The sequence below is a fragment of the Megalobrama amblycephala genome, linkage group LG23 (assembly GCF_018812025.1).
Source record: "Megalobrama amblycephala isolate DHTTF-2021 linkage group LG23, ASM1881202v1, whole genome shotgun sequence".
In the NCBI taxonomy this organism is placed as follows: Eukaryota; Metazoa; Chordata; class Actinopteri; order Cypriniformes; family Xenocyprididae; genus Megalobrama; species Megalobrama amblycephala.
This window is the reverse complement of record NC_063066.1, coordinates 14,951,574-14,978,872: the sequence shown is the minus strand read 5'-3', so window position 1 is coordinate 14,978,872 and position 27,299 is coordinate 14,951,574. Positions and strand designations below refer to the sequence as shown.

Genomic DNA, 27,299 nt, shown 5'->3' with positions numbered 1-27,299 from the left:
TTCTGAAACTAATTATCCTCAATGAGAGGCTCTAAATATACCCCTTAGTTGGTGCTGTCTTGACTCTTTTCTTTCAGAAATACAGTCCTTGGTACTCCCCCTTTCTCCTTATGACTTTGTGTCTCAGAACTCATGCCCAATGACCCTATTGTGCCTTTGAACTGGAGAGCCAGAAGGCACAAAGGGGCTTTCAGATGATCTTACTGCTTCTTTTAGCAGATGAGGCACGTGGCTGAGATATCCCAGAATGACAATGAGAGGTATGTGGGAAGCTTCTGTGTAGGGAACATCCCTAGTGCTGGAATATGTGGCCATGATGGTGACTCCCATCTGCCAACCTTGAAATATGGGGCAGAGTGACCTAACTCATTCCACTCTGCTCTGACTTTGTGTCTTGGCCTGATGGTGTATAGAAAATCACATGAGATATGACTTAATGGGCTGGTTATTGATTTGTCTCCACATTTGAAGACATCAGTCTTTATAAACTCTGCATCCAGGAACTGCATCACCAGGGCATCATCAGCTGAGAGCTTGCTGCAACATGAGCTGCCTCCTTGCAGACAGACTACAAGCATCAGCAAAGATATGAGTGTGCAAGGACAACATGCATAATATGACACCTCATTTTTCTGTTTTTCTCTGGGAAAGACTTCACCATTGTCACACAACTTACAGCTATATTGAGTAATTGTCCATTGAGTAATTTCTCAAAACGTTGACATTAATCGTTTAGTTCTGGAACACTGACAAGAGCAAAACAAATGTTATGTCTCTGTGGCATAGAGTGGGCGGGCAAAACGTAAAGTCCATAGGCTTCCACAAGGTGGTGGTGTTCATATATTGAGCTCAACAATAAGGATGACTCCAGACCAATTGATATAACTGTCACTTGGCCTTTTAGTGTTGCCACTGAAACTGATCAGTTGATTCTGGATATCCGTTTTTTTCTTTCTTGCAAACGTAATGGTTTGGTTTTCTGTGATGTATTCACCATCGTTGTTGCAAATTCTTGCAAAGATAATGTTATGAAGCTTGCTAACATTAACAGTTAGCAAGCAACAACTGTTTTTGTTGAAAATGCAAAAATCATTTTTGATATTGAAATCAATAATCAGTAAAAATGTGTCAAACTGCAGACAAATCAATGAGTTAATGAAATTATAGTGTTACATTTTATCCGTGTAATTTCCTATCCATGTAATTTTGTTTTCCTTTTTGTCAAGAAAACAAAATAGTGATCAAATTTTAGAAAGAAATATTAGTAAACCGTTTTTGAATTATTAACCCCATATAAAGCTGATTTGTTGAAAAATATAAATATTTCTAGCAAGTATGAAAATACATTCCAAATAAATCAATCAATAAATAAATTGCTCAGAACACAAACTCATCGCCCTGAAATGACACAAATCAGGATTTCCTTATTAGTCATAAGTTTCACCGTTTGTAATATTACTAATATAGATACATATATGTATTAGCTTTCCTTAGTAATTAGTCATGTCTTAAAGGGATAGTCCATTTAGTCACCCACAAGTTGTTCCAAATCTGTAAAATTTTCTTTCTTCTGCTGAACACAAAAGAAGATATTCTGAGGAATAACAGTAACCAAACAGTTGATTGACTTCCACATAAAAAAAAAATAAAAAAAAAATACTAGAAGGCATCAACCATTTGGTGACCGACATTCTTCAGAATATCTTCTTTTGTGATCAGCAGAAGTAAGGTTTGGAACAACTTGAGGGTGAGTAAATGATGACAGAATTTTCATTTTTGGGTGAACTATCCCTTTAATAGAATTTTTATTAAAAGAAATTGTCAAGGTTATAGTTATTCGTAGTGTAAGAAGGGGAGATGGGTGATCATACCTACGATGTTGCCAGAATAAGACATCAGATCATCTTAGTTTGAAGCCTAATGGATTTCCTTACCATCATAGCACAACTGTATAATTTAGAAAGAAATTGTGTCCTCTGTTTTCTTTCACATTAAATTAATAGAGTGATATAGTGTAATGTCATGCTCTTGTAACCTTGCTGTACAGCTGGCAGTAGCCAAATATGTGGGAGTTTCACTAAGCAGATACAAGGCCGACTGCCTTTGTTTTGACTAACGAAAGACAAAATGCAAAGCTTGTGTATTTTCTAGCAGGCACATCTTATTGCTGATGGCTGTTTTCAGTAAGAGCTTCAAGATTTGCTCTCCAGTGACAGTTTATTATATTGACTGAATTTTTAAAGGGACAGTTTTGTAAAATGCAGTCATCTTTAAGTTACATCCATGTTTTCAGGTCCCAAAATGTATTGTTTCAGTAGACCTCAAATTACATTATAACATTTGTTTTTTATTACAAGTCAATGTGTGAAAGAAGTGTGTGGGTCAGATGTTGAGTAAATGTTCTTGAGTGTGTTTGAGATTTAGATGGTCCATTAAAGTGGCATATGTGACTAATTCATCCATCTGATTTACAATTTGAAAGTGAAAACAGTCTAATGTGTAAAGTATCATGGCACATGGAGTCTGTTAGTACTGTTCATCATCTGCAGCGTGACTCAGTCCAGTAAAAGGTTCATTCAGTCTCGCTAGATGGGGAAAGAATAAAGCAATCAGAGTAAAAACATCTTTAAAAATACTTTACCTATTCAATTATTTATTTTGATTATATTTGAAAAGGGAATTTTAGAACAATTGATTTTTCATCCCTCAGGCTTGGATGTAAATTATTTAAATAGACTGAGACATTAGGTATTCATCTAGCATAATGCTTTCCAGTGTCTGGCCCTCAGAGAGAAAACAAACCATTTGACCATTTAAGCTCTAAAACAGACACCACAACCATCATTAGCGGCTCAGCTTCTGTTGTTTTTCACTATAATGTGCGTAAAAGGGATTGGCACTTTCACAGTCTGAGATAAGTGACAAGGTAGACTGATAAAGAATTAGATTATTTTAAAGAGTGTCAAGTGTCTCTGTGTTTTTAGATTGTTTTCCCCCCCTCTTTGCTCTGGTCAATACTTTCCATCCACAGATGTGTGATTTGAACTGTGTGGAATGTTGGCCTTGCTCTTTGTGTAATGTTTAATTGGTTGAGGTTTTGTGAGGATCGTATACTGTCTGGCAAGAGGTAGTAACTTTCTTGTGTAGACCAAATAGTATTTCCCTCATATTATAAAGAGATAATGCAGAAGACATTGATGTCTTGATGGCACTGTTACACCATTCATGGTGTAAACTCATTATATTTTCCTTTCACATACCTGATTGTAGTCATCTTGTTAATTCTATCCAGCACAAACAACCTATCCAAGTCTCAAAAAAAAAATGTAAAGGGAAAGTTCAAACCTTTTATTTAATTAATCATTCTAGGATGATTGGGGTGATTTTGTAGGTGAGTTATTATGCATAGAAAATAATTAACAACTTACAAGCATTGATAAATATAATAGAACAAAGATACAAATTGAATAAATAGTGCTTTATATTTTTCAGGGTTAGGGTTAAGTCTAACAGTAGAGGTAAATTGAATAATCAAATGTAAAATAACACTGCATAGTATTCACTGTATATATGAATGTAATTAATCTGTGTTAAAACTACAAAAGTGATTTTTCTCTTTGTCTATTGTTGTTTGATTAAAGGTGCCCTAGAATTAAATATTGACTTTATATTGGCATAGTTAAATAACAAGAGTTTAGTACATGGAAAAGACATACACTGAGTTTCAAACTCCGTTGTTTCCTCCTTCTTATATAAATCTCATGTGTTTAAAAGACCTCCGAAGAACAGGCGAATCTCAACATAACACCGACTGTTACGTAACAGTCGGGGTGTACACCCCCAATATTTGCATATGCCAGCCCATGTTCTAGGTATTAGACAAGGGCAAAACGTCTGGATGAGCACAGCTGAATCATCAGACTAGGTAAGCAAGCAAGAACAATAGCAAAAGTGGCAGATGGAGCGATAATAACTGACATGATCCATGATAACATGATATTTTTAGTGATATTTGTGAATTGTCTTTCTAAATGTTTCGTTAGCATGTTGCTAATGTACTGTTAAATGTGGTTAAAGTTACCATCGTTTCTTACTGTATTCACGGAGACAAGAGAGCCGTCGCTATTTTCATTTTTAAACACTTGCAGTCTGCATAATGCATAAACACAACTTCATTCTTTATAAATCTCTCAAACAGTGTGTAATGTTAGCTTTAGCCACGCAGCATAGCCTCAAACTCATTCAGAATCAAACGTAATACATCCAAATAAATACTTTACTCACATGATCCGATCCATGCACGCAGCATGCATGACGAACATCTTGTAAAGATCCATTTTGAGGGTTATATTAGCTGTGTGAACTTTGTGTTTGCTGTTTAAGGTAAGCGCGAGCTCCGGGGCGGGGGAGCACGAGATTTAAAGGGGCTGCAACCTATATATCGGTGCATAGTTAATGATGCCCCAAAATAGGCAGTTAAAAAAATGAATTAAAAAAAATCTATGGGGTATTTTGAGCTGAAACTTCACAGACACATTCAGGGGACACCTTAGACTTATATTACATCTTTTAAAAAGAAGTTCTAGGGCACCTTTAACATTCATGATACCGAAAGCAGCAGGAATTTAGGCTGCTGTCACTTTAAGACCGAATGCGTGAATCCAAAATATACATCCGGATTTCTTTCTAGATTGTTTAGTTCACCTAAGCCATAAGCAACTGTGTTTGAGGATATTCCATGTTTTACGTGCATTTTGACAATTTTTTTTGCATGTGTGTGTCCATTCAGGCACACAAATGGAAAGAGAAGAGAATGGAAGTGAACAGCATTTAGTGTTCACGTGATTCGGCGAGGCTGTGTGCGCGTTTGTGTGCGCGTGTGTGTGTGCACAGAAAACAGCTGCACGTTCAGAATTGAGTTCTCTTTTGTGTCTTTGTGCACTCAAATGGTTTAAACTGACAGGACCTAAAACACGTTTAAATGTTAAACTATAATTGTATGATGGTCAAACTTTGTAATTAATCCGAGAATCACTTGCGTTTTGAACCGCGTTGTCTGATCCATACAGGTTAACTATCGCGGATGCGCACATTGCAATTTCGGTGCTAAAACGATCGTGCAGCGCAGCAGCCCTAATCCTGTTGTACACAAGAAGAAATATTTTAAATAATCTTTACCTCAGCCATAGCTTTCAAATGTCATTTGCTTATGTGCACATTTAAAAATAGCTCTTCTGGCATTCATCAAAATCTCTTGTATTCCACAGATGAAAGAAAGTCAGGTATTTTGAACAACTTGAATGTGAGTAAATGACAGAATTTTTATTTAGAATTTTCAAATTGTTCTAACTGTTCAGAATTTTAAACTGTTCTAAAACTAAGCATTCTAAAAACAATTGTTCAAGATCAAGATGATCTTGCTTAAATTCTCCTATTATGTTTCCTGTATACCTAACCAGTAGTTATAAATTTGCTAAATTACATTGATTACAAATCTTGACTCTGTGGAGCAGAAGGTTAATATATAAAACTTGTAATGGAAGTCTAAATTGCTGGAGGCTTTTTTTTTCAGTGGGAGTATCTTTATTTACCTGTAAGAGTCATTGACACATATCATGGAAGGAATGACTCAGCACCTTAGTGAAGAAATGGAATTCCCTTTGAAACTCCTGCTATCCCACTTCACATCCACTCATTTCTTTCTGAGGTCAGGAATGTTGTATCGGTTCATAATCCCACATTTCTTGTCATTCTTAGCTGACAGGATTTCAAGGTTGACCAGATGTAATGTTGTGGTCCACAATCGTATTTACAAAGGCTGCTACCTTGGAATCCTGTGGACTGTGGTGTGGCGTTCAATTAACCTTTACTTTGTCAGTGTATTGAAGCACGCAATGAACTGAATTCTGGTCACCAAGGACTTTAGAAGGGCATGTTTGTGATGAAAATGGCATAAAAATGTGGAAAAGGCTAATTTCAGGCATGTTTATCTCCATTTAAAACCATAGTTTCTACAAGACCTATGTGGAATGACTTCATGTTTCTTCTGTCTGGATTTAATTAGAACGCTCCACTGCCCTTTTCTTTTGCCCCTTGGTCCTTTGAGGACTGCTCTTAACCAGGATGGTATGGAGGGAGGGCTTTTCTTTGTACCCAAAGCCTCACCACCTGACCTCAGTTTCTGACAAACAACATGTCCAGCCCTGAAAAGTGCATTGTCTTTGTCGTTTATCTCAAGGCTATGCCTATTTTTGGACCTATCGTCTTATGCTAGTGTTTTACATCTTTCAGTGATGTAAGTAATATTATAAAGGCATCCAGGGAGTTCTGTTGCATAACTGATAATGAGACATATGCAGTTTATTTGTTCTCCTTATAAACGGTAAAGGTTTTATAGCAAGACAGAACATGTCAGTTGGTTAGAGTAAATTGACTTTAACCTATGAGTGTACATTAGCATTCCTGAGAGTACTTAAGCCACAGTTACATTTTTATGTCAGCAATTCATTTGAAGTAAATTTATAGGAGGTAACAGAAAAAAAATATCCACTCCGGACATGGGCAAAACCAAAGTGTGCCATCTACGTTTTAAAACAGGCACACAGCAGAAAACGAGGCCTTCTTGTGGCTCAGCTGTGTTTAGCTTGGATTCAGTCATGCAGTGCTAGTAAAGGCGAATGGGCTGGTTTTATTTTTAGGCTGTATAGGAAAGGTGTGTCTTTGAACTTTGTCAGCAGAGGCATGTGATCAGGGTCTGGTTGCTGTGAGGGCAATTGAATTCTCAAATCTCAAATTGAATCTTCTCTGAAGTTGTTTTAGGTTCACTTAAATTAAAGGTTCTTATTTTTTTTTATAGCATAATAAATGTTGAAATTGATAGCTTTTAGTTATACTGTAATGCTGAATGTCTATAAATATTGTTTAAAGGTCCCGTTCTTCGTGATCCCATGTTTCAAACTTTAGTTAGTGTATAATGTTGTTGTTAGAGTATAAATAAAAAATGTAAAATTTTAAAGCTCAAAGTTCAATGCCAAGCGAGATATTTTATTTAACAGAAGTCGCCTACATCGAACGGCCAGTTTGGACTACATCCTTCTACTTCCTTCTTTAATGACATCACTAAAACAGTTTTTTGACTAACCTCCGCCCACAGGAATACACAAGAGTTGCGTTTGTAGAGTGTGTTTGTCGCCATGTCGTCGAAACGCTGTTATTTTCATCCCGCAGTCCAATCACCGGGTCTGATTCCGGCTCAAATTGATAGGGTAAAATTAAAGACATGTTTACAATAACACTGAGCGCGTGCATCTCCACGTTATGGTAAGAGGCGTGACCTTTCCGGGCAAGGAGCGCTAAGCTGCTGTCGAATCGCAACACAGGAACTCGTTACGTATTTCTGAAGGAGGGACTTCATAGAACAAGGAAGTCATCAGCCCGTTTTTATGACAGTGGAAACAGCGGTATACAGATAAGTGAATTATGTGAAAAATACTGTTTTTTTACACGCGAAACATGAACACATGTTATATTGCACACAATAAACACAACCAAAGCTTCAAAAAACCACGAAAAACGGGACCTTTAAAAAAACAAAAAAATCAATTTCATATAGACATCAGTACCAGTATTAGTATCAGTGATACTGGCCTTCATTCATAAAAAGATGCCATTAAAGAAACATTTAAAATATACTGTCTTTAAGTTGTTTCTACACTAATTTGGAGAGTAACTGTGAAATTATTACAATATAAAAATATTAAAAACTCCAATGTTTTTAATCATAATTAATTACAGAAAAAATGTGATTAATTAGTTATTTTTTAATCGATTGACTACACTAATATTATATTATATTATATTATATTATATTATATTATATTATATTATATTATATTATATTATATTATATTATATTATATTATACACTGCCCGGCCAAAAATAAATAAATAAATAAAAATTTGATTTTAAATAGACAAATACTTATCAATACAAGGTCTTGACCAAAAAAATTATGCTCCTCTTGATGGAAATAAATGTTGTGATGTTATCAATTCTCTAAAGTCTCCTCCAGCACATCCCAAAGACTTTCAATGAATTTAAGGTCTGGATTCAGAGGTGCCAATTCATATGTGAAAATGATTCTTCATGCTCCCTACCAACCATTCTTTCACAATTTGAGTCTGATGAATATTGGCTTTGTCATCCTAGAATATGACCATGATACTTCTTCCTACATGGTTGTTTAGGAATTAAAAGCTACACACTCCATTAATTAGGGTTAGAAGAATTGTTCCCAAACATATAACATGCTAGAAACATAATAATCACGGCAATATTGATTCAATCATAGACTCTTAAGCATTTGCCTATTTTATTTTTTTTTTGGCCGGGCAGTGTATTTTTTATATTATGTTATGTTATAAGTTATATTATGTTCTATTATATGGTGTTATATTATTGTTCTTAGGCTTGAACATATAATTATACTAAGTAGATAATGACAGTAATACTGGATTGGACAGTTTATCAACTGATACTGAGATGAGATAACCTAATTTTAATAGACAGTTTTACTCTCTTTTTATATATTTGTTGGGTGCACTGCCATTTCTAGCAAAATACTAATATTATATGCAAATATCATCTCTTTGTGCTTTTATTTCAGTGATGTGGATCCTGTTGGACTTGTTTGATGTGTCCCACTTGATGTCACAGACGGTTTATATATCATTGTTGGAACAGAGGGGCAGGTGCTCGCCGTGTGTTTACACATTTTCCATCACATTCATGATGCTGAATTGAACATTATAGGCCACCCAGCAATCCAAGCCATGGTAATTATTTTTCTACCTTTTCTTAACTTTTTTGCTTCCTTGTAATCCTCTTTAGTCTTTTAAGGACTGCGTGTATACAATATATAATGGACTGGCTTCGATTCTTAAGCAAGTTTGAGAACACGCCCACGAGACTGAAGGTTACCCAAGTGGCCTGACTGCTTTTCTTTTTCTTTTTTTTACTCCCCAACAGTTCATTGGTACAGTTAAGATTTTCTCAGAAAGAGGCAGGTAGTTGTCGGTAAGCCCTAACTAACGTAACCGCTGCTGTAGTTGGCAAAGTGTCAATTAAATGACTATTTGTCTCTTTGCATTTACTGTCTCATTTACTCATGTGAATGGTGACAAAACCGACTGCATTTCAGCTCTTTTCACTAAGCCACACCATGCCACAGACCCTGGTTTCCTGTTTGTCAGCTGGATTGTCTCAGATAAAAATGCTTGACAAAGGCTGTGGCTGCATATGCACAAAGATAGGATGACAAAACCTAATGGCAGAATGGGGCAGATTGACATTATTCTTTATATCTTGGTCAATTCAATAGGGTGTTTGGCACAGAGGATTCATCCTCATGTTGTCCCAAACCTGTAAGACTTTCTTTCTTCTGTAGAATGCAAAAGAAGGCATTTTGAAAAATGTCTTACTGTTATTTAGTCCAATCCAATGTGGTTTTGGACCCTATTGAGGTTCTTCAAACAGTTCTTCAAATAGAGTTTGGAACAACATGAGGTTGAGTAAATGATGACAGAATTTTCATTTTTGGGAGAACTATCCCTTAATGTTTAAATATTAGAATATAGCCGAATCAAGCAGCAGAGTCACAATTCTGTACCTTCCCTTTGGTTGGAAGAACGTAGTGACGTAGAAATCAGTGGTTGGGCCTCTGATGAATTGGAAGTGTTTTTTGTCGCTGTTCTTTTCAACAGCACAACCAGGTGGGGCGGCTCTTCCAGTTTTATAATGCGTGGCCTCTTTCATGCCTCATATCAAACATAAAGCCTGCTTTATGAGGTGTCATATGACCTGCAGGGCCACTCCCATTTCACCTTCTCAAATAAAAGCTCTAGCAGCACTCAAAAAAAGGAACTACAGAGAGATCTAGTCAGTTGATATACATTTTGGTTTTCGCTCTCCTCAAAACAACTCATTTTAAAAAAACATTTCATCTGGGTGGAAATCCCCATGCTTGATTTACTCCTGCCACGTCTACGTCAAGTTGATGAAAACCTTTACACTCTTACCCAGTCTTGTGTTACCCGTCTCGCATAGCTCAAGCCTCAAGGTGTAGTCTGGTTGTTACTTTGTTCAGGTTTCCCCTCCCCCACTGGGCTTCCCAGCCTATCCAAACCACAGCCTGAGCTCACCTGAAGTCATTTGCATATTAGCTCTGCCCTTGCATCCGATTGGTTCTAAGCTAAAGTTCTGTTTCACAGCCTGTCTGTCAGTGGTTACTCAGGGGGGATGAGTCACAGTGAGAGAGAGCTTTGCTTTGCAGTACTTCTCTTTTTTAAAGATTTCAACCCGCAGCCATTGCCCTCCCCTACTCTGTTCTCATTTTCGTTCTTTCGTACTACCACTGAAGTGAGTGGGAGAGGCAGAGGGCAGGTCAGTGTTCAACACCTTGAACATGCCATTCGATTCGCTTTAGACACACCCTTGGATTATTTTTTATTTTTTTTTTACTCCCGTCAACATAATCTTTCTCTTTTTTTTAAGATAATTTCTTTTTTATCTAATTTTTCCAACATTTTCATGAATGTTTTGCTCCATAGCCATGGAGTTTGACATGAAACCACTGAACGTTTAAGGTTAGTGACCATTTTATATCTTTATGACTTAATATTATTCAGTTGTATATCTTTTAGCGCGAAGTATCTGTTGTCTGCATTCTTTGCTTTGAAAGCATTATTCGTCTTTTTTTTCCACATACCTGTATAGGCAATATACATTGCGTTTGTTATGAAATTACATTTTCAGTTCTTTTTAGGTCAACATTTAAATACAGTTTTCAATGTACATTTTATTACGATGCTGCTAAGTATCGATAATCTGTGCGTTTAGTCTACCTTTAATAATCAACTATCGTACGAATGATTCACAATTTTATTATAAATTGCTACAGACGTGTGTAAAAACAGGATTAGTGCTGTTTTCCCTACATGAAAGACCATTTTGCAGTTGTACAAATCTAACGAAACATATTTATGATATAGTGTGCGTATTTACAAGTTTATAGTCACATGTTTTGCAAAGTATCATTGCCTTATATGGGTACCAAGAGTGAGGTAGGCAATCGTGTTTTGTAAGCCTGTTGACCAAGCCCATACGACGGTTAGAGTGGGTTGCAGTGTCAAAATAAACTTTTCAATTATTTCTTTGCCTGTTTAAGCTATATGCTTACCAAGTTGCCAACTATGCACAATGCATACAATTAACTTTAGCACCAATGTACCTTTTCTTCACGTAAGTGGCGGTTTTGCTGTTGTAGAGTGTCATTGATTCCATTACGTGGGCTTGTAGATTTCAGTTTGATTTTTAGACTGGCTTATCAGGCCTCATCATTGCCGTGAAACCTGGTCTGAATGTTGCTCATCCAGTTGTTCTAAGAAACCACAGTAACCCAGGAGAGAGGAGAGTGACAAACAAATCTAGTCATTGTACCCGAGCACCTCTTTTTTGCTCTTTCTCTTTTTTTTTTTGAGATATAACCCTCGCAGAACGTCATTTCGACTGACTTCACCACGTGTAATTATGCCTGACACCATACTTACTATAGTAACTTTTGTCATCATCTCCATGGAATGCGCTGAGACTAGCTTGTAAGTAGTAGGGAAATCAGTCTCCTAGACAAAACAGTAATTTTTTGACATGATAATGTTCAAGCATGTGGCCAAGAGTGATACTGAAAGTTTTAAGCAAATTAATATCTTTGTTGAAGTTACAGACAGTCACGTGGGCATCAGCTTTAGGCTAATGCCATTGCTTGTTTTGGTAATATTTCTAATTAGATTTTTGAGGTCTTTTATAGGTTTTTAACTAATCATAATGAGCTTCTTATATTCATTATTGTTCATGTAAAAATATTACAATACAAGTGCATTTGGTTTTTTAAAACATCCTTTGTGTTCAGTCACATTCACATATGAAAGAATTTTGGTGGAGGTCAGAAAACTTCTAGGGAATTTTCCCCCACCCAACACACCCTATGTCATATGACCTCAGGTGTTCAGGGCAATATCAGATTTTACTTTAATGGCTGTGTTATCTTGTCAGACCCCCTGTTAAGCTGGAGATACCAACACCACTCCAACTATTATGCCCCCCACCCGACTGTCCCTGATTTGTTTTGTAAATGAGCCAGGGCACCTGGAGTTGGCTAGTAGTCAAACACAGGCCCCTGTGCTGCAGATTGCTTTGTTTGGGCCTTCTCTTTAGGTCTGAGTTTCTGTCACAGTTGGCAGCGAGGCCAGTAGTGTCAGGTTGGCTCTTCACATAAAACAGCGTCAACAAGTCCTTGCCTGTAATTGGATCATTAGGTCCTGCTGAGCAGGAGGGGTGAACCATACTGCTCTAGCTGGTCTAGCATGGAGAAGAGAAGAGGGCTGGGCCTGAGAAAGAATATTTGTCCTCTTCCTGTCACAGCATTGTGTGGCATGGATTAGGGCTGCACGATATTGAAGAAAAATGCGATATGTGATAACTCGTTAAATAATGCGATGTTTGATGAGGTTTATTTAACAACAGAAATTGAATAATCAATTATAAAAAAAAAACGCTTAGTCTTCACTGTATGAATTAAATGTATACTGATTCTTATTAAAGCTACAAAAGTTATTCATAGACTTAAGCAGGTTTATTAGGCTGCTGTCACTTTAGGAGCGGTACGGATCCAATATATTGTTACACGTGTACTTTCTTTCTCAATGGTTTAGTCCATTTATGGTTTAGGCATAACTGTGTTTACATGAATTACTCACCAAGATGGGCATTTTTACATAATTTTTGTATGTATTTGACCATAAGATGCAGAAGAGAACTGAATTCAGGATCACATGCTGTCTGATAGGCGGCTTTCTATGTGCGTGACTACTCAGCTTATTGCAGCTAATAACATTAAGCATGTCACACGTATGTAACAGTCATGTGTCCAGTCTACTCTCTGTGTCGACCTAAAACTTGGACTTTTTGTAATCTTTTGAAATATTAAAATCATGCAATTATCGCAAGCCATTGCGATATGCATATCGTGGTATGTACATTTGCGATATTTAGATAATTTTGATATATTGTGCAGCTCTAGCGTGGATGGTATGAGAACTGTTGCTAAGGCTTATATTGAAGACTATAGTTTGTTAGTATTTCTGTTCTTTTAGTGCTTTGTCATTCCTTCAGCTTTGATTGAGTTTTTTGAATTGTAGATTGAGGAACCTGATTGGTAGCTAACTAGAGGTTTTGAGGACATCTCTAGCATTTTTTTTTTTCAATCTTTAAGATTTCCTGTCATACAGCATACATTTTTTTAGAGAGATCTTAATCTTAAAAGCTAGTTTATCAATATGACATAGTACTCAAAGAAATGTTTAGAAACGTTGAAACTGACTACAGTTTAAATGTCTCTAATATGACCATGACTACAGTATGCAAAATCCCAGACTATTTATAAGTGAAAAGTTACATGAGATCACCATATGAGATAACAATTGTTTTGCTGTTGGGTATCTTTTACATTTTTACTGAAAACAGTAGTGTTCTGTTGAAGTAGTCCAAGTAGTCATTTCTTTGTCGATATGCTGTTGACTGCTTGGGCAGATTTGCATCACATTTTCATACTGCTCTCCCCATTTCCATTGAGCAACACACATTCTCAGTGTCGAAACTGTATGATTCCTAAAACAAGCTCAGACTGGCATACCTCGATTCTCAGGTATCAGATATACTGGCAGAAGATTTGCTATCACAGATGATTACATAATTCAGTATCAACTTGAAGAAAATGAGAGAATGTGTAGAGAAGATCAGTTATTTTATATTTAATCCATACAAACAACTAGAGATAATGTGTTTTTGTCCAAAACATACATAACATCATGGTTTAGGAAAGAAAGCGGAACAAATGGTCAGTCAGTTTAGCCAAGAGAAACACATGTCCTCAGCATCCTAAGGAAGAGTGGCCTGCAGTTTCTTCTTGGAAATGCCCTTTTGTTTCAGAAGTTGACGACTCCCACCCACCTGCTACACCCGTTTTGTTTTTGTCTCAAGCCTTGGTTCCACTGAAACTGCCCACTGAATGGTTCTTTCTGTTGAGAACATTCATTTACATCCTGTTCCCAAGGGCATAGATTATCATGTGGTACACCAGGTTTTACTTTGATTTTGGGAAATTGAGGTAAAAAAATCTTATCAAATAGTATGCCTCAATAGTAGGAACATTAATTGGTTGAGAAGGTGGCAGTTCTACAGAAACTTCTTTAGTCTACTTTCAGATCCACTTAACAGAACCAACTGTGTTGCACTTTTGGTTCAGTTAAGGACTCTTAAGGACACATTTACTGTCGATCTGCAAATTTTTTATAGGAATTTTACGTGAGTTTGAAAGTTTTACCCACATTCATTCACAGTCTTTATCATCAGAAAACTTCTTGGTTTGAAAGAGACTTTTGTGTGAACTGTGCTTCATACATCGATACACTAATGACAATATACAATAGTTATTTTTTGCCCCTGAAACCGCAACTTTAGAATGACTAAATGTGTTTTTTGATCATTGAACGTGTCTTTTTATGCTTTTATGTCCTTCACTGAGCATGTTAACGTCAGAAATTAAATATCACTTTCCACGTTACCGTTGTTGGATCTTACCAAAGATGTGCTATATGTCACATGTTTGCAGATGAATGATATGTCAGACCACTTCCCATGCAAACCACACTACTTAGTCTTTTTTTGCTTAGACTGTAATCACTAAATTAGTCACAAAAACATCACATTGCCAAGCATCTCATGACAAAGTGCCAAAAAATTAACCAAACAGCCATAACCACCCAAAGAAACTGTATTGAAATCAGTCTTATGAAACAGTGCATTGCAAACACTGTGTTTTCCAGAGCGCCTATCTTTTGTCAAAACAGTTGCAAGCAGTTCCTCTTTTGATAGAAAGGCCTCTGTCTCTTTGTAACCTGCTCTACTGCAACTCTTGAGTCAAGTCAGCCGCCTGGCGTTCTCATTTAGGAGGAATACTGTCAGCATTGCACCCTTCCAGACTCAAAGCAACATGGATGACATATTCCCATTTGCACCGTGCAATAAAAAGATTTACCTCTGACACCAGTTTAGTGTTGTGTACCAGTCTCTTGGATGCTTGGGCCTAGACATAGACTTGTTTTCATCTAGAGTTTTAGGTGTAAACAGTTGTATGTGTGTGTTGCTAATGAGTACTTAAGAGATGGACCAGATGAGGACTAGTGGTTACCTCCCATATATAGTGTAGGGGCAGCCCCTTTGTCTAATATTCTACTCTGCCTGGTAAACAACACAAATACACAAACATGTGACTGGTTATCGTCATCATGACAATTCGTTGTTTTTCATAGGAACAGCTCAGGGCAGATACCAGCCTTGAAATGTAATTACATGCAATTCAGGCTCACAAAGACTGAAAACAAAAAGCTTCACAGTTTTAAAGTTGTGAATAGAAGCAACCATTTCGCAAGCTCTAAAGCAACACGTGTGGTGAGCAGCTAAGCAAGTATCTAGCATTTTAGTGAAACGCACGCAGGCTTTGAGCATGCTGTGGGTGGTTGTGTTTAACAGAACATTAAACCACAAGTCACACAGCTCTAAAAAGGCTTGCTAATGAAAATGTGTTAGTTTCTGATGGTTTAATGTGAGTTTTTTTAACTGAGTTTTAAAATTAGGATGTATGGTTTTGATGTGAGCTATGGTTTGCATGTACAGAATCATATCGGTAAATTATGCTAAATAAAAAGGTTGGCTGTTGGAAAGTCAGGTATTGTTTTTTGTTTTTTTTAGATTTTTGGTATATGCTATACATTTTAGCGTCCAATTTAGAGTTTTTTCAAAGGGTAATATTTTATATTTTCTTTTAGTAGATTCTAACTAAATTTCTGTTTGTAGTAGAAGAGGAATGATTACATTTGTGTTTATTTTTTGGCCTCTTTTGATTTTCAGGGAAAAAAATAAATAAAAAATTAAGGCCAGTATATAGAGACAACCTTTAAATGACATTGATAGTTTAATTGTTAAGGGTTTGTGGAAGCTGGTGGTGCAGTATAATTGTATGGGTAACACTTTAAGGTTCATTAGTTAACATTAGTTAACTACATTAGTTAACATGAATTAATAATCAACTTCACTTATACAGCATTTATTAATCTATGTTAATTTCAACATTTACTAATACATTATTAAAATATTGTTAACATTAGTTAATGAAACTCAAACTAACTTTAACACTGATTAGTAAATGCTGTAACAAATGTATTGCTCATGGTTAGTTCATGTTAGGTAATAATACATTAACTAATGTTTAACTAATGAACCTTATTGTAAAGTGTTACCATTGTATGTTTAATAGGTCCAAATGTGTCTAGTTTAAGAACACAGCATCCTCAGTTAGTCTAGAAACACATTACATCATCCAGAGGAAAATATACTCAAAAAATTCTGTAGTTATATCACAACCTATTGGGGTGACTAAATATTCTTTGTAGGCTGACTAAAATAATCCCTGTATGTGTTTTACTGAGTGTGGTTTGAAGGTGGCTGCAGTAGTGTCATATTTTAGCTGTGGGAAATTGAAATCCCAGAACACTGCAGACCCATGGAAACTCTACAGACCTGAAAGTGTTGTTTACCGCCCCCACCTCCCAAAAAGTCGTATTTACGGCTACTTTAAAGGTTTTGCATCTTCATCAAGAAGTGTCTTTAAAAAAAAGTACATTAGTTGAATTGAAAGGATCTTTGTCATATCACAGTAGCTATGGAATGAGGATGCCAGATGGTTTCAGTTCAGGCCACCTATTGACCTAATTTTGCTTGAAAAATAACTCTATGTTCATTAGTTAATGTCAGTTGTGTTGCAAAAAAATATTCAAAATGATAGTTGAGATGTCAGCCTTTGGCAGAAGTCTTTTAAATTATATATGGTAAAATTACAAGTGAGATGATTTTTATGTGCTATCACCCACATGTTATGACTAAATGTTTATCATATCTTATTTTCAGTCCTTACTTTTCATGCTTAAATGTCAACTACCCATTGTATCTGTGTCATATCACTCAACATGCTATAGGTCACCTCACAACCGGTTTCTTAGCAACAGCCACTCCTTGTTTACATTTTCATTGTGAGTCTCATTTAGTGTTCCCAGTCCTCAAGAGATATTCTGTCTATTGCATACGCACAAATTAGTGCCTTGTTATTGGTACCTTACAGTGAGCCCTTACAGATTCTGCTGATTTGATGGATAGCTGCGTTTTTACTAACTATATTTTAATCATTTGTTTGTTTTGAAGTTCTTGCCTCACTTCAGGATATTGTCACTATCTGTATAAGTAGATTTGAGATGATAACTGCTTCTTTTTGAGCTCCCTAATTTACGGCCTCACATATTATTGTTGGCTTTTCTCATCTCGTTGCTATCATGAGCAAACGATGGCACTACAAAGACCAGCGTTCCTTCTCAAATATTGACCTGAATAAAACCCTACCACCAGCATCTGCATACCGCCTTTTCACGAACTGACAAACAACGACAACAAAATGGCACCGTGTAATCTCTCTCCGATCACTGCTCTCTGGAAGTCATTAGAGCTATTCTTTATTACTCCGGTCCTCTTTCGTTTCTTGTATTGAGAGATTTGAAAGGATGAATGAGGGAAGGGGAGCGTTATTTTATTATGGTGTTTTTATTGCGGTGGTGTTTGCTTTGCGCTGTTTTTCTCAGCAGGTTACACAGGTGATGCCCGGGCCAACATTCACATCAGCTCATTCAAACATTTCCAGCAGTAAATGAGTATTGTATCAAGAGTACATGCCGTCCGTGTAATTAAGAAAACGGTTGGTACGCGTACAAGATTTCATAACATTGAGAATGTTATTCTGGTTCAACACCTGAAAATGTGTCTTTTGCTACAGTAGCTGCAGAGTTAGATCATGGGTTGAATAATTATATGCAATTAGGATCCAGTTAGTTGGTAAAAAGAAAGTTCCTCCTGTACACCCTCCCCATGGGGTTTTATTAACCAGCATGGTTCTGAAAGCTGTCTAAACAAATCACTTACAGTACTGTGGACTCATCAGCCTCTCACAAAATAATAATATATCACCACAATCAGAGTGAATGGACTCATGGACAATACCACGTGTTGGTTGGAGCTTATATGAAGTACATTTGGTAGTTTAATAAACCCATGGCATTTTGGAGAAACAACATGAATCGGCTGATTGAATTATGCATTTAATTCGAGCCAGGGGTATATTCCAGGTCTCGCTTCATATCGAAGAGCTGGTTAAGTCCCAGGCCTTTCTTAGCGTGCTTATTACTGAATATAGATGGACTTTTTTGTACTTAGTCTGCAGATTTATACCATGTGACTGATATGTAATCACTTTATGGAAATGCAAGTGACCTCCTTTCATTGTTGCTCCTCCTTTTCCATATTGTCATTGTCAAGACCGCATGACGTGACTAGAAGAGAACTGCACCACATATTGCACACGGCCCTTGTAGCTCTACCGGGCCAAAGGCAATCCTTACATAACTTATGATAAATGCCATGAATGTCAGTTATTTTGGGCCAGTTGTGTCAGCTATAAAGTATTTTATGATGCATAATAATCGAGGAGTGCTAGCCACACAGCAAGGATTGTATGACTTAGTTTTAATGCATGATGGTTTTATCAATGTCTGTCGGACTAGATAAATACTAAGACAGATATGAGTTGCTAATTCAGTTATAGTCAGGAGGATAATGACGTCAATCAGTTTTAGGTGCCAGTTCTTAGGTGTGAATTTAGTCGGCTTGTTTTTTTTTTAATTGTGTGTAACGGAGTTCTATCTATCTATGTATCTATCTGTCTGTCTGTCTGTCTGTCTGTCTCAAAAAATATGGCAAATTAATATGGTAAATTAATAACAATTCGCAATACCTAAGTTTGGTTTAGATAGATTGTAATGACAGTGCATAAAAGTGCAGCTTTTGCCCATGTGGACACCTCATGAAGTTTATGTCCAGACCTGTTTGGAATGCTCTTTGCATTTAACATATCAGTTTTCTTTCTTTTTTTTTTTTTTGTACCCTCTTTAGATTTTTAGCTGATTTCAGGCAAGAGTTTTTATTCTCACATATGTTTTTTTTTCTCAAGCACACAGAAAGGAACTTCCAAAACACAGTTTAAGCTAAAATACGAACTTTGAATTTTACTGCTTTACGGTTAGTGAAAACCCTGTGATGTCTACGGTCTTATCAACTGTAGAATGCAAGCCGTATCATCACTGGTTCTTTAGGGTTCTTAGAATTTTATTCTGGAGCATGCAAGTGCAAGGCAGACATGTTTTGTTGCTGTATTCAGGGTGCATTTTTCCCTCCTTGTGCAGACATATGCTGTGACATGTTAGTATTGGTATGAGTGTAAACACATCAGGGATGGGTGAGTCAAGATGGCGGGGGTGGCGCTATTTCACAACAGTACATATGTCGCCATAGACGAAAGCATGATAAATACTGCCTCAGGAGAGCTAGAACGTCCCTGTTTATCAAGGGTGGCATTATCAGTGAACCAGCCTTGATTTCTATCAGGTTCCACGTTAGAACCAAACAGGCTTTGAAGCCTGTGCATGTTGAAGTTAGTTGAATTTTATTTCTTCAAGTGTGAGATAGATGTTCTAGATATTTTTGCAGAAAATAAATCATAAGCAGAACAAAACAATGAAAGTGTCACACAGTATGTAACAGATTACAGATTCTAAACATGGTCAGATGATTTTGAGTGAGAGGGAGGTGCAAAGACTTGGCTTATGAGTTTGAAGTAAGTATCAGGCTGAAAGCCCTGAGTTTCTCCGGTCTTGTCATGCTCTGAATTGTTCTTGCATAGAAGCCAAAACATTTTGTCTTTGTACTGAAATAACTGAAATGTTTTTCAAATTTTTTATGCCACTGGAAAACGACACAGATGCAGTTCAAAAGATTCCAACAATTATACGCTAGAAGGATCTTCAAGCAGCACCGTTTCAGACAGGGTTTGAATTGGATAACTTTTACCTTTTGGGCCTCAAAGTTTGAAGTACAACAAGAACTTTTGTCTTTTTTAGCCCCTGTGGCAATTTCCTGTCCTGTTTTCACAAGTCTGACGTGTCTTCCTATCTGTGGTGTGCGGCCTGTTGCCACATAGTAGAAACAGATCAGGGGGAAGAACATTTTTAACATAATGTAGCACACACCATGTGCCTTTTAAGAAGTCCATCAGTTGAGGTCAGCTCGCTGCTGGTAAGATATAATCTGCTTACATTTTTAAACATCAGCCCTTCTCTTGCCCATCAGCATCTGTACCAATGCCTGAGGACACTACATCCACGTAGAGGAAATAGCTAAGCGATTAGTCGCAGGAGATGAACCCTGAGAGTGAGAGATGTGAGAGAGGAAGTGAGTAAGGGTGCACCAAGTTCTGTTCCTCATGTTGTTTTCTCAGTAATTAACCCCATGCTACATGGAATCGAGTCTATAAAAGTCTAATTGATAAATATATGTGTTTTTAAATCATGAGATTTGTGTTCGTGAGCTCGGTCTTAATCTTACTGGTTTTAGTTGATAATACAATGTTTGATTGTGCGTGTGGTGGAATGAGCTCAGTGGGATGATATCAGAGACAAGTGCAGTTTTTTCGAAGGTTTTTTTTAGAATTCTGAGAACCAGACTTGTTTTGTTCTTCTCAGAAACAAACCGCTGAAAGGTGGCATGATCTGATGGTGATGAAGAGGGGGTTAAAGTGAAAGTAGGGGGCCTTTTTAAAAAAAAAGATATATATATTTTATTTTGTGTGTGTGTGCGCAGCAAATGTGAATCGATGAGTAGACTGTGTGACATGCTGTTATTGTTAAAGCATGTTTTTTCCACTAGTTGTTACCAACCAAATAAAAATATATGGCAGTCGAACTTGTCGAAAACAAAAAAGTGAGAAATACGGAATCTAAGAGGAAGGGGAAGAAGTTTCCACTCTCAAAATGAGAGAGAAGTGTTCGCTTGTTTGTGGTCTAACAGTCAGGAAGTAGCAGAAACCGACTGCTCAGTGATGCATTTCCTGTCACTGCACGATTCACAGGTCAGTTGTGGCTGTTCTTTTTCCTTTTGCATTTCAATGTGTCTAGTTTTAGGGTTCCTTTACCATGGCTTAAAGTTTGACTAGAACTAGAACTAGAAACTCATTTCATAGTGTAGGTTGTATAATTTTAGGTAGTAAACTATCTATTTTTAACCTCTAGCACCAGATAAACTGAACAAAAAGTGGTTGGCTGACATTTTCATAAAATGCAATTTGAATCAGCTTAAAATTGTTTGGAAAACCATGAATCACGTTTCCATTAGGGTGGATGCTCTCTGACATCTCTTCCAACAAGTTTCCATCTGGGAGAGATGAACACAACTGGTGTTAACCAAGCGTCTTTAGACCCTAATGAGTTTAGTGGCAGGGATTTTGCCCTCATCTGGCCTCAGTCTCTCCTCCCCAGCCTTTAATGTTTGGAGAGCTGAGCTCCAGGCTCAAAGATAACAGCTCCTGTCTCAGGTGGGTGTGGGCCTCTTGACTTTTTCTAGCGCCTTGAGGGGGAGTGGAAAAGTACAAGACTTGTGAGATCAGATTTGCTTCATACCCTGCAAAAGTAGCAGAAGGTAAAGCCTTTCTTCTCTCAGTTTTAGCATGGCAGAAGTGGCGGTTCTCGAAGCAACGTGTTTGTCTCTCTCCCACCCCCCCTTTTTTCCCCCTTTATCCCCCTTCCTTCACAAAGGTTGCTTGAGTTTTTATAATGTCCTTTTTTAAATCTTACATAGTTTTATGTTTTTATCCTCAAAACACTTTTTGGGGCTGTATTGAAAACACACTGTGAATTGTCGACTTCTGTGGCAGTTGCCATGTCGTGTTGTTGTAGAGTGATGTGGCCATGGGAGTTGCTTGTAAGCTTGTCTCATTAATTCCCATCTCTCTTGTTCTGTTGAATTAGCAAACATTCGCCTCACAGGCCCTTGACCTTTCTCCCTGATGTATAATACACTCTTCTCCACTTCTGTGACCACCAAAAGGGGTGTGTGATGGTGATACTTTCACATCACTTTTAGAAGAAGAGAAAGACAGCCTTTCTTATGTCAACTACTAGTGCCGATGCTAAAAAAGACATGTACCTTATGATGTTTCTGCAGTACTCAGTATGGTACCGTCGCCTTTTTTTACCGACAAGTGGCTGCTTTTGGACTTGCATATTCAGGTGCTGCTCGCCCATCATCGCATGCAAACTTAGTAACGCAGTAATGTGGCTGCGTGCATGAACAGACACATGGGCTTTTTGATCATAATGCTCATCTTGGTGAGCTATTAATGTATCAGTCAGTTTCGTCTTATCTTAATGTCAACAAGTGGGACAGCAAATATGTCAAAAAACTGGATCTGTGCATTTTGCAGTTCATGCAGCTTATTTGACCTCCCACTGTCTATTCATTAATTAATACACATATTGTTAATATTAATCAAACAATAATGTTAATGAAAAGAGAAAACAAATCACTCACTTCAAACTCATTTTGTTATAAATCATTTAATTACATATTGTATTATTGTTTGATTGCCTGTTTAATTTGTTATACTACCATTCAAAAGTGGAATTTTTATTCAGCGAGGACATTTATAATGTTACAAAATATTTATATTTCAAATAAATGCTGTTATTTTGAAAAAAGTAACACAGTTTCCACCAAGATATTAGAAAGCACAACTGTTTTCAACATCAATAATAATGATGTAATAATGATGTAATAATGACTGTTTCTTGAGCTCCAAATCGGCATATTACTTTTTTTATTCTATTTTTGATCAAACGAATGCTTCTTCTTTAAAACAATCCTACTGTCCCCAAACTTTTGAACATTAATAATAATAAATATTTTAAAAGAAAGTTGTTCAGTTGTATATTATTCAAAATTGGTAATGTAAAATTTAACTTATATTGGTATTACTTGGACATAAAGCAGCAGTAGGCTAGTAGCTTTCATCACGACTGTTTAAATGATTGTGACCATATTATGGATGAGTTTGTCCAACCTCTGACAGCCGAAGTTCATTATCGCTGCATTACAGGACTTCACTTGAGTTGAAGTGTCATATCCTCACAGGAACTGGGCTAAAAACATCCATGTTCTGCTGAGTCAAGCAGATGACCTTGTTGAAAGAGGCTTTGTCCTCCATATTGATTGAAAGAGTGCTGTTGACATAATTCCACCCTCACTGTTTCTCTTCCCTTTGGTAAGTGGGAACAAGCCTTCAGATGTCTCACAAGACACATATGTTCACTGGCTCACTGGAGGAGTTTTAATGTCACATTTTGATGGTGAAGCAAGCATTGTGGAGTGTGTTTTTGCTGAAACACTCAAGATTGGCATGTTCTGAAATGCCAGGAATGCCGGTCCTCCATTCCTGACTGAACAAGAAAAGAGCTTCACATTCCTCTTGCTTTTTCTTAGTCAGTGTCTCTTCCAAAGCCTTGGTTTCCCAAGCTATTTTGAGAGGCACTCAACACTAGTTTTTCACAAATGCGTTGACATCACTATTACCATGACGTCACTCCCCACAGAGTAACTAGAGATTGCTTCACCCTGCATCTCCATCCATCCTGGTTATGTCATCAGAATAAGGCAGCTCACAATCACACCACATCTTGAATCCGTAAGCATTCCCATCAAACCGCTCACCTATGTTAGATGATCATTCGTGTTTGAATTTGCTCGCTCCGTGATTAAATTCCATTGTCAGGGTGACTCATGGCTTAGTCATTCGGTTGGCTAAAATTACATCCTTTCATGGTCAACACTGAACTCAGCTGAGGACTCTACAGGGGCAAATGGGTCGACAGGGTCAATAGAGTAAGATGTGTTTGTTCGCAGTCATTCTCCCTTCAAAACTGGTTATTCTATCCAAAATTTTAGTCAGCGTATTGCTTCATATTTACTTGTTTTGACAACACAGACTAGGCGCTTTGCCAGACTCGTATCAGCTGCTGCATTAGGACTCAGACAGACCTTTTTCATAATACACCTCATATTTTTACCTTGTTTACTGAGTGTGTATCCTTGGCAGACCTCAGCCATGGAGTGATTCCATGCAAGCCCCACCCTGGAGAGTGTTTGCTTACTGAAGTCTTGAGTTCTGAGTAACTCTACCTCCCTCTCGGCGCCTCTGGATGACGTGCAGCAGGCCTTTGCTTTAGCCCATTTGTTTGCATGCACATGTTGGGACTAGGCAACTGTTGTCGCATCCCTTTGTATCGTTTGTAGGCTGCCGTCACGGTGGTGTAGATCACTCGCCGTGTGCCCGGTACGAGGTCTCGTTATATACAACTGGGAATCAGCGTGGAGAGCAGCATGGTGCGCTCAATCACAGATTTGCACAATTTTGCTCCCCACTAGGCTCATCTCTCTGTGTGAAATGTTCTCATCAATCCCATATCACGCTTTCATTTGCCAGCACATCACCGTCAAATGGTGTGAATGACTTCATTACTCAAAAGCTGAGTTGTAGACCATGGCAAGATCGTCTAATAGAATTTCAAGCTGCGAGCTTTGGCTGTGGCATACACAGCTGCAGTTTGAGGTACGGAGAGCTTTTTGAATTGAAAAGAAGAACCGAAAATGACATGAGGCCATTTTGAGCTTGTCTGTAAAGGAGGCAGAACTCAGCCATGCTCTTGTTTGGCGACTTATGACCCTTGGCTCATGCATTGGAGACTTCATGGGCGAGTGCTTTCCCAGACTGCAGAGGTAGGCATGACCAACTCTGTGTGGTCTTGATTTGCCTGGGGTATCAAGATAGTTATCATATAGTTATCATTTTTTAGCACTGTTTATACTACGGATATGGATGATACTTCAAATTTGTTTGTTGAGAAGAGGTGTACTTTTACTTGATATAAAATGCTCTAAATATCACATAGATTTGCTTTAGTCATTGAAGTAGAAACCCAAACAATATTTAGAAAACCAATATATATATAGGGACACATGATGCATCAGCCGATATAGTTATTGTATTGGTCCCACTTTATATTAAGTGGCCGTAACTACTATGTACTTACATCAAAAAATAAGTACAATGTACTTATTGTGTTCATATTGAATTGCAAAACACTTTTGCTGCTATTGAGGTGGATACGGGTAAGGTTAGGGAAAGCTTTGGTGGTATGGGTAGGTTTAAGGGTAGGGGTAAGGTGTAAGGGATGGGTCAACAGTGTAATTATAAATGTAATTACATAAATTAATTACAGATGTAATTACATGCAGGTGTTTTTAAAATATAAGTACAATGTAAAAACATGTATGTACACAATAAATGCATTGTATCAAATGATTAATTTAAATCTAAGTACATAGTAGTTAAGGCCACTTAATATAAAGTGGGACCATTGTATTTGTCTATACTACTGTTTAAAAGTTTGAGATTGTTTTAAAAGAAATGAATCCTTTCAAAAATTGGTAGAAACCCGAGCAATATTTAGAAAACCAATATATAGTGACATATGATGCATCAGCCTATATATATATATATATATATATATATATATATATATATATATATATATATATATATATATATATAATATATTTGTTATTGTATTGGTCTATATTACTAAAGATTTTTTACAAGAAATTAATATTTTTATTCAGCAAGGACAGTTAAGACATTTATAATGTCCATTTCAAATAAATACTGTTCTTTTGAAGTTTTTATTCACCAAAGAATGAATCCTAATTTTTTTTTTTCAAGGTTTCACAAAAATATTCAGCAACACAACTGTTTTCATTATATTGGTAATAAGAAATGTTTCTTGAGCACCAAATCAGTAAATTAGAATGATTTCTGAAGGGTCATATGACACTGAAAACTGAAGTTATGGCTGCTGAAAACTTAGCTTTTCATTATTTTAAATTGTAATAATATTCACAAAATTCACAACAATATTTTACTGTATTTTTGATTGAAAAATGCAGCCTTGGTGAGCATAAAGGACAAAAACATTACAAAATCTCACTGACCTCAACCTTTTGAACGACTATATTAGATGTATATGGACCAATAGAAAATATCCATATTTTATTCTGTACACTAAAATGTATCACTTGTAGCAGCTGTTTTATTTAGACATAATTGTTTAAAAGTATAATATGAGACATTTGACAGAATGTCTTTAATTATAGTTTACCAGATCATCAAAGAGACTTAAAGATGATTTGACGTAAGCCCCTAGCAACCAACCAGAATGCCCTAGCAACCCCCTAGCAACTCCCAGAGCATTGTGGCAGCAAGGAAATTAATAATTGTTACAAAGAGCTTGTCTTGACCAATTCAGAGCGAAGAAACCTTCAGCGGGGTGCTCCAGATGTTGGCCCCATGCTGTGGGAAGGGAGGCAAAGCCGAAGGGCTCTTGGGGGGGGCGGGGGCGTCTGGTTAGTGGTAATAATAGGTTCGGCCTCTCTGTCATGGCATACACCATCCTGTTCTTCTCTTGGAGAGACAAGGCCGCACAAGGCCACATGTTGTGGACGAGACTCCAGCTGTTACAGGGGTCTTAAGTAGAGTCTGAGCTGAACAGAACATTTGTTTGACCTCCCTGCCACCCAGACGGACCTATCTTTCCTATTCTCTTTAACTGCCCCCATTAAACCCTTGTACCCACCCACCCCACATACCCCAACCCCCCAGACACCATTCAACCTGGTATGCACTTGTTGACACACACACTGCCCTTTCAAAGCAAACAAGCCCCACCCTGCCACAGAGGAGACATGGGCCCCTTCCGCTGCCATTTTACACCCCCTTTCAGTTGTTCGTCCAAACCTTCTCTCCTCTCCCCACTGCACTTGTTTAATCTTTAACCAGACTGCAGCCCCTTCTGTTCCTTCTCGCCGCCTCAGGGCTGGGCAGAGGGTACTCTTTCTCTCATAGGCCTGTTATTCTTGTGTTTTTGGGTTTCCGTAGTACAGCTGGCTTCAGTGTGAGGAGTGAATGTAGACTTTGGATGAGGGTGTGTTCGGGCCCTTCTACACATGTGACTGATAACCCAACCTTGTTTACAGTACCCCTTTGATCAGGCTGGGTGATCTCATATCCTGTGGCGATCCATGCCCCTTACCCCCTCCTCCACACTACCACTGAAGAGGTTCACTTATTACATCTGAACCTTGACGA

At 37.4% G+C, this 27,299-nt stretch overlaps 1 protein-coding gene across 7 annotated transcripts in view; it reads left to right on the top strand.

Moving 5' to 3' along the window:
* Positions 1-27,299, top strand: part of elf1 (E74-like ETS transcription factor 1) — a 52,175-nt gene that overhangs the window by 1,616 nt on the left and 23,260 nt on the right. The window contains exon 2 of one of the 7 annotated variants that reach the window (XM_048176642.1): positions 8,667-8,835. The exons of 1 other annotated variant lie outside the window; for it this stretch is intronic. The gene's annotated coding sequence lies outside the window, so the exon portion shown is untranslated. 5 more of the 7 variants (XM_048176648.1, XR_007182747.1, XM_048176647.1 and 2 more) reach the window with 5 other exon arrangements.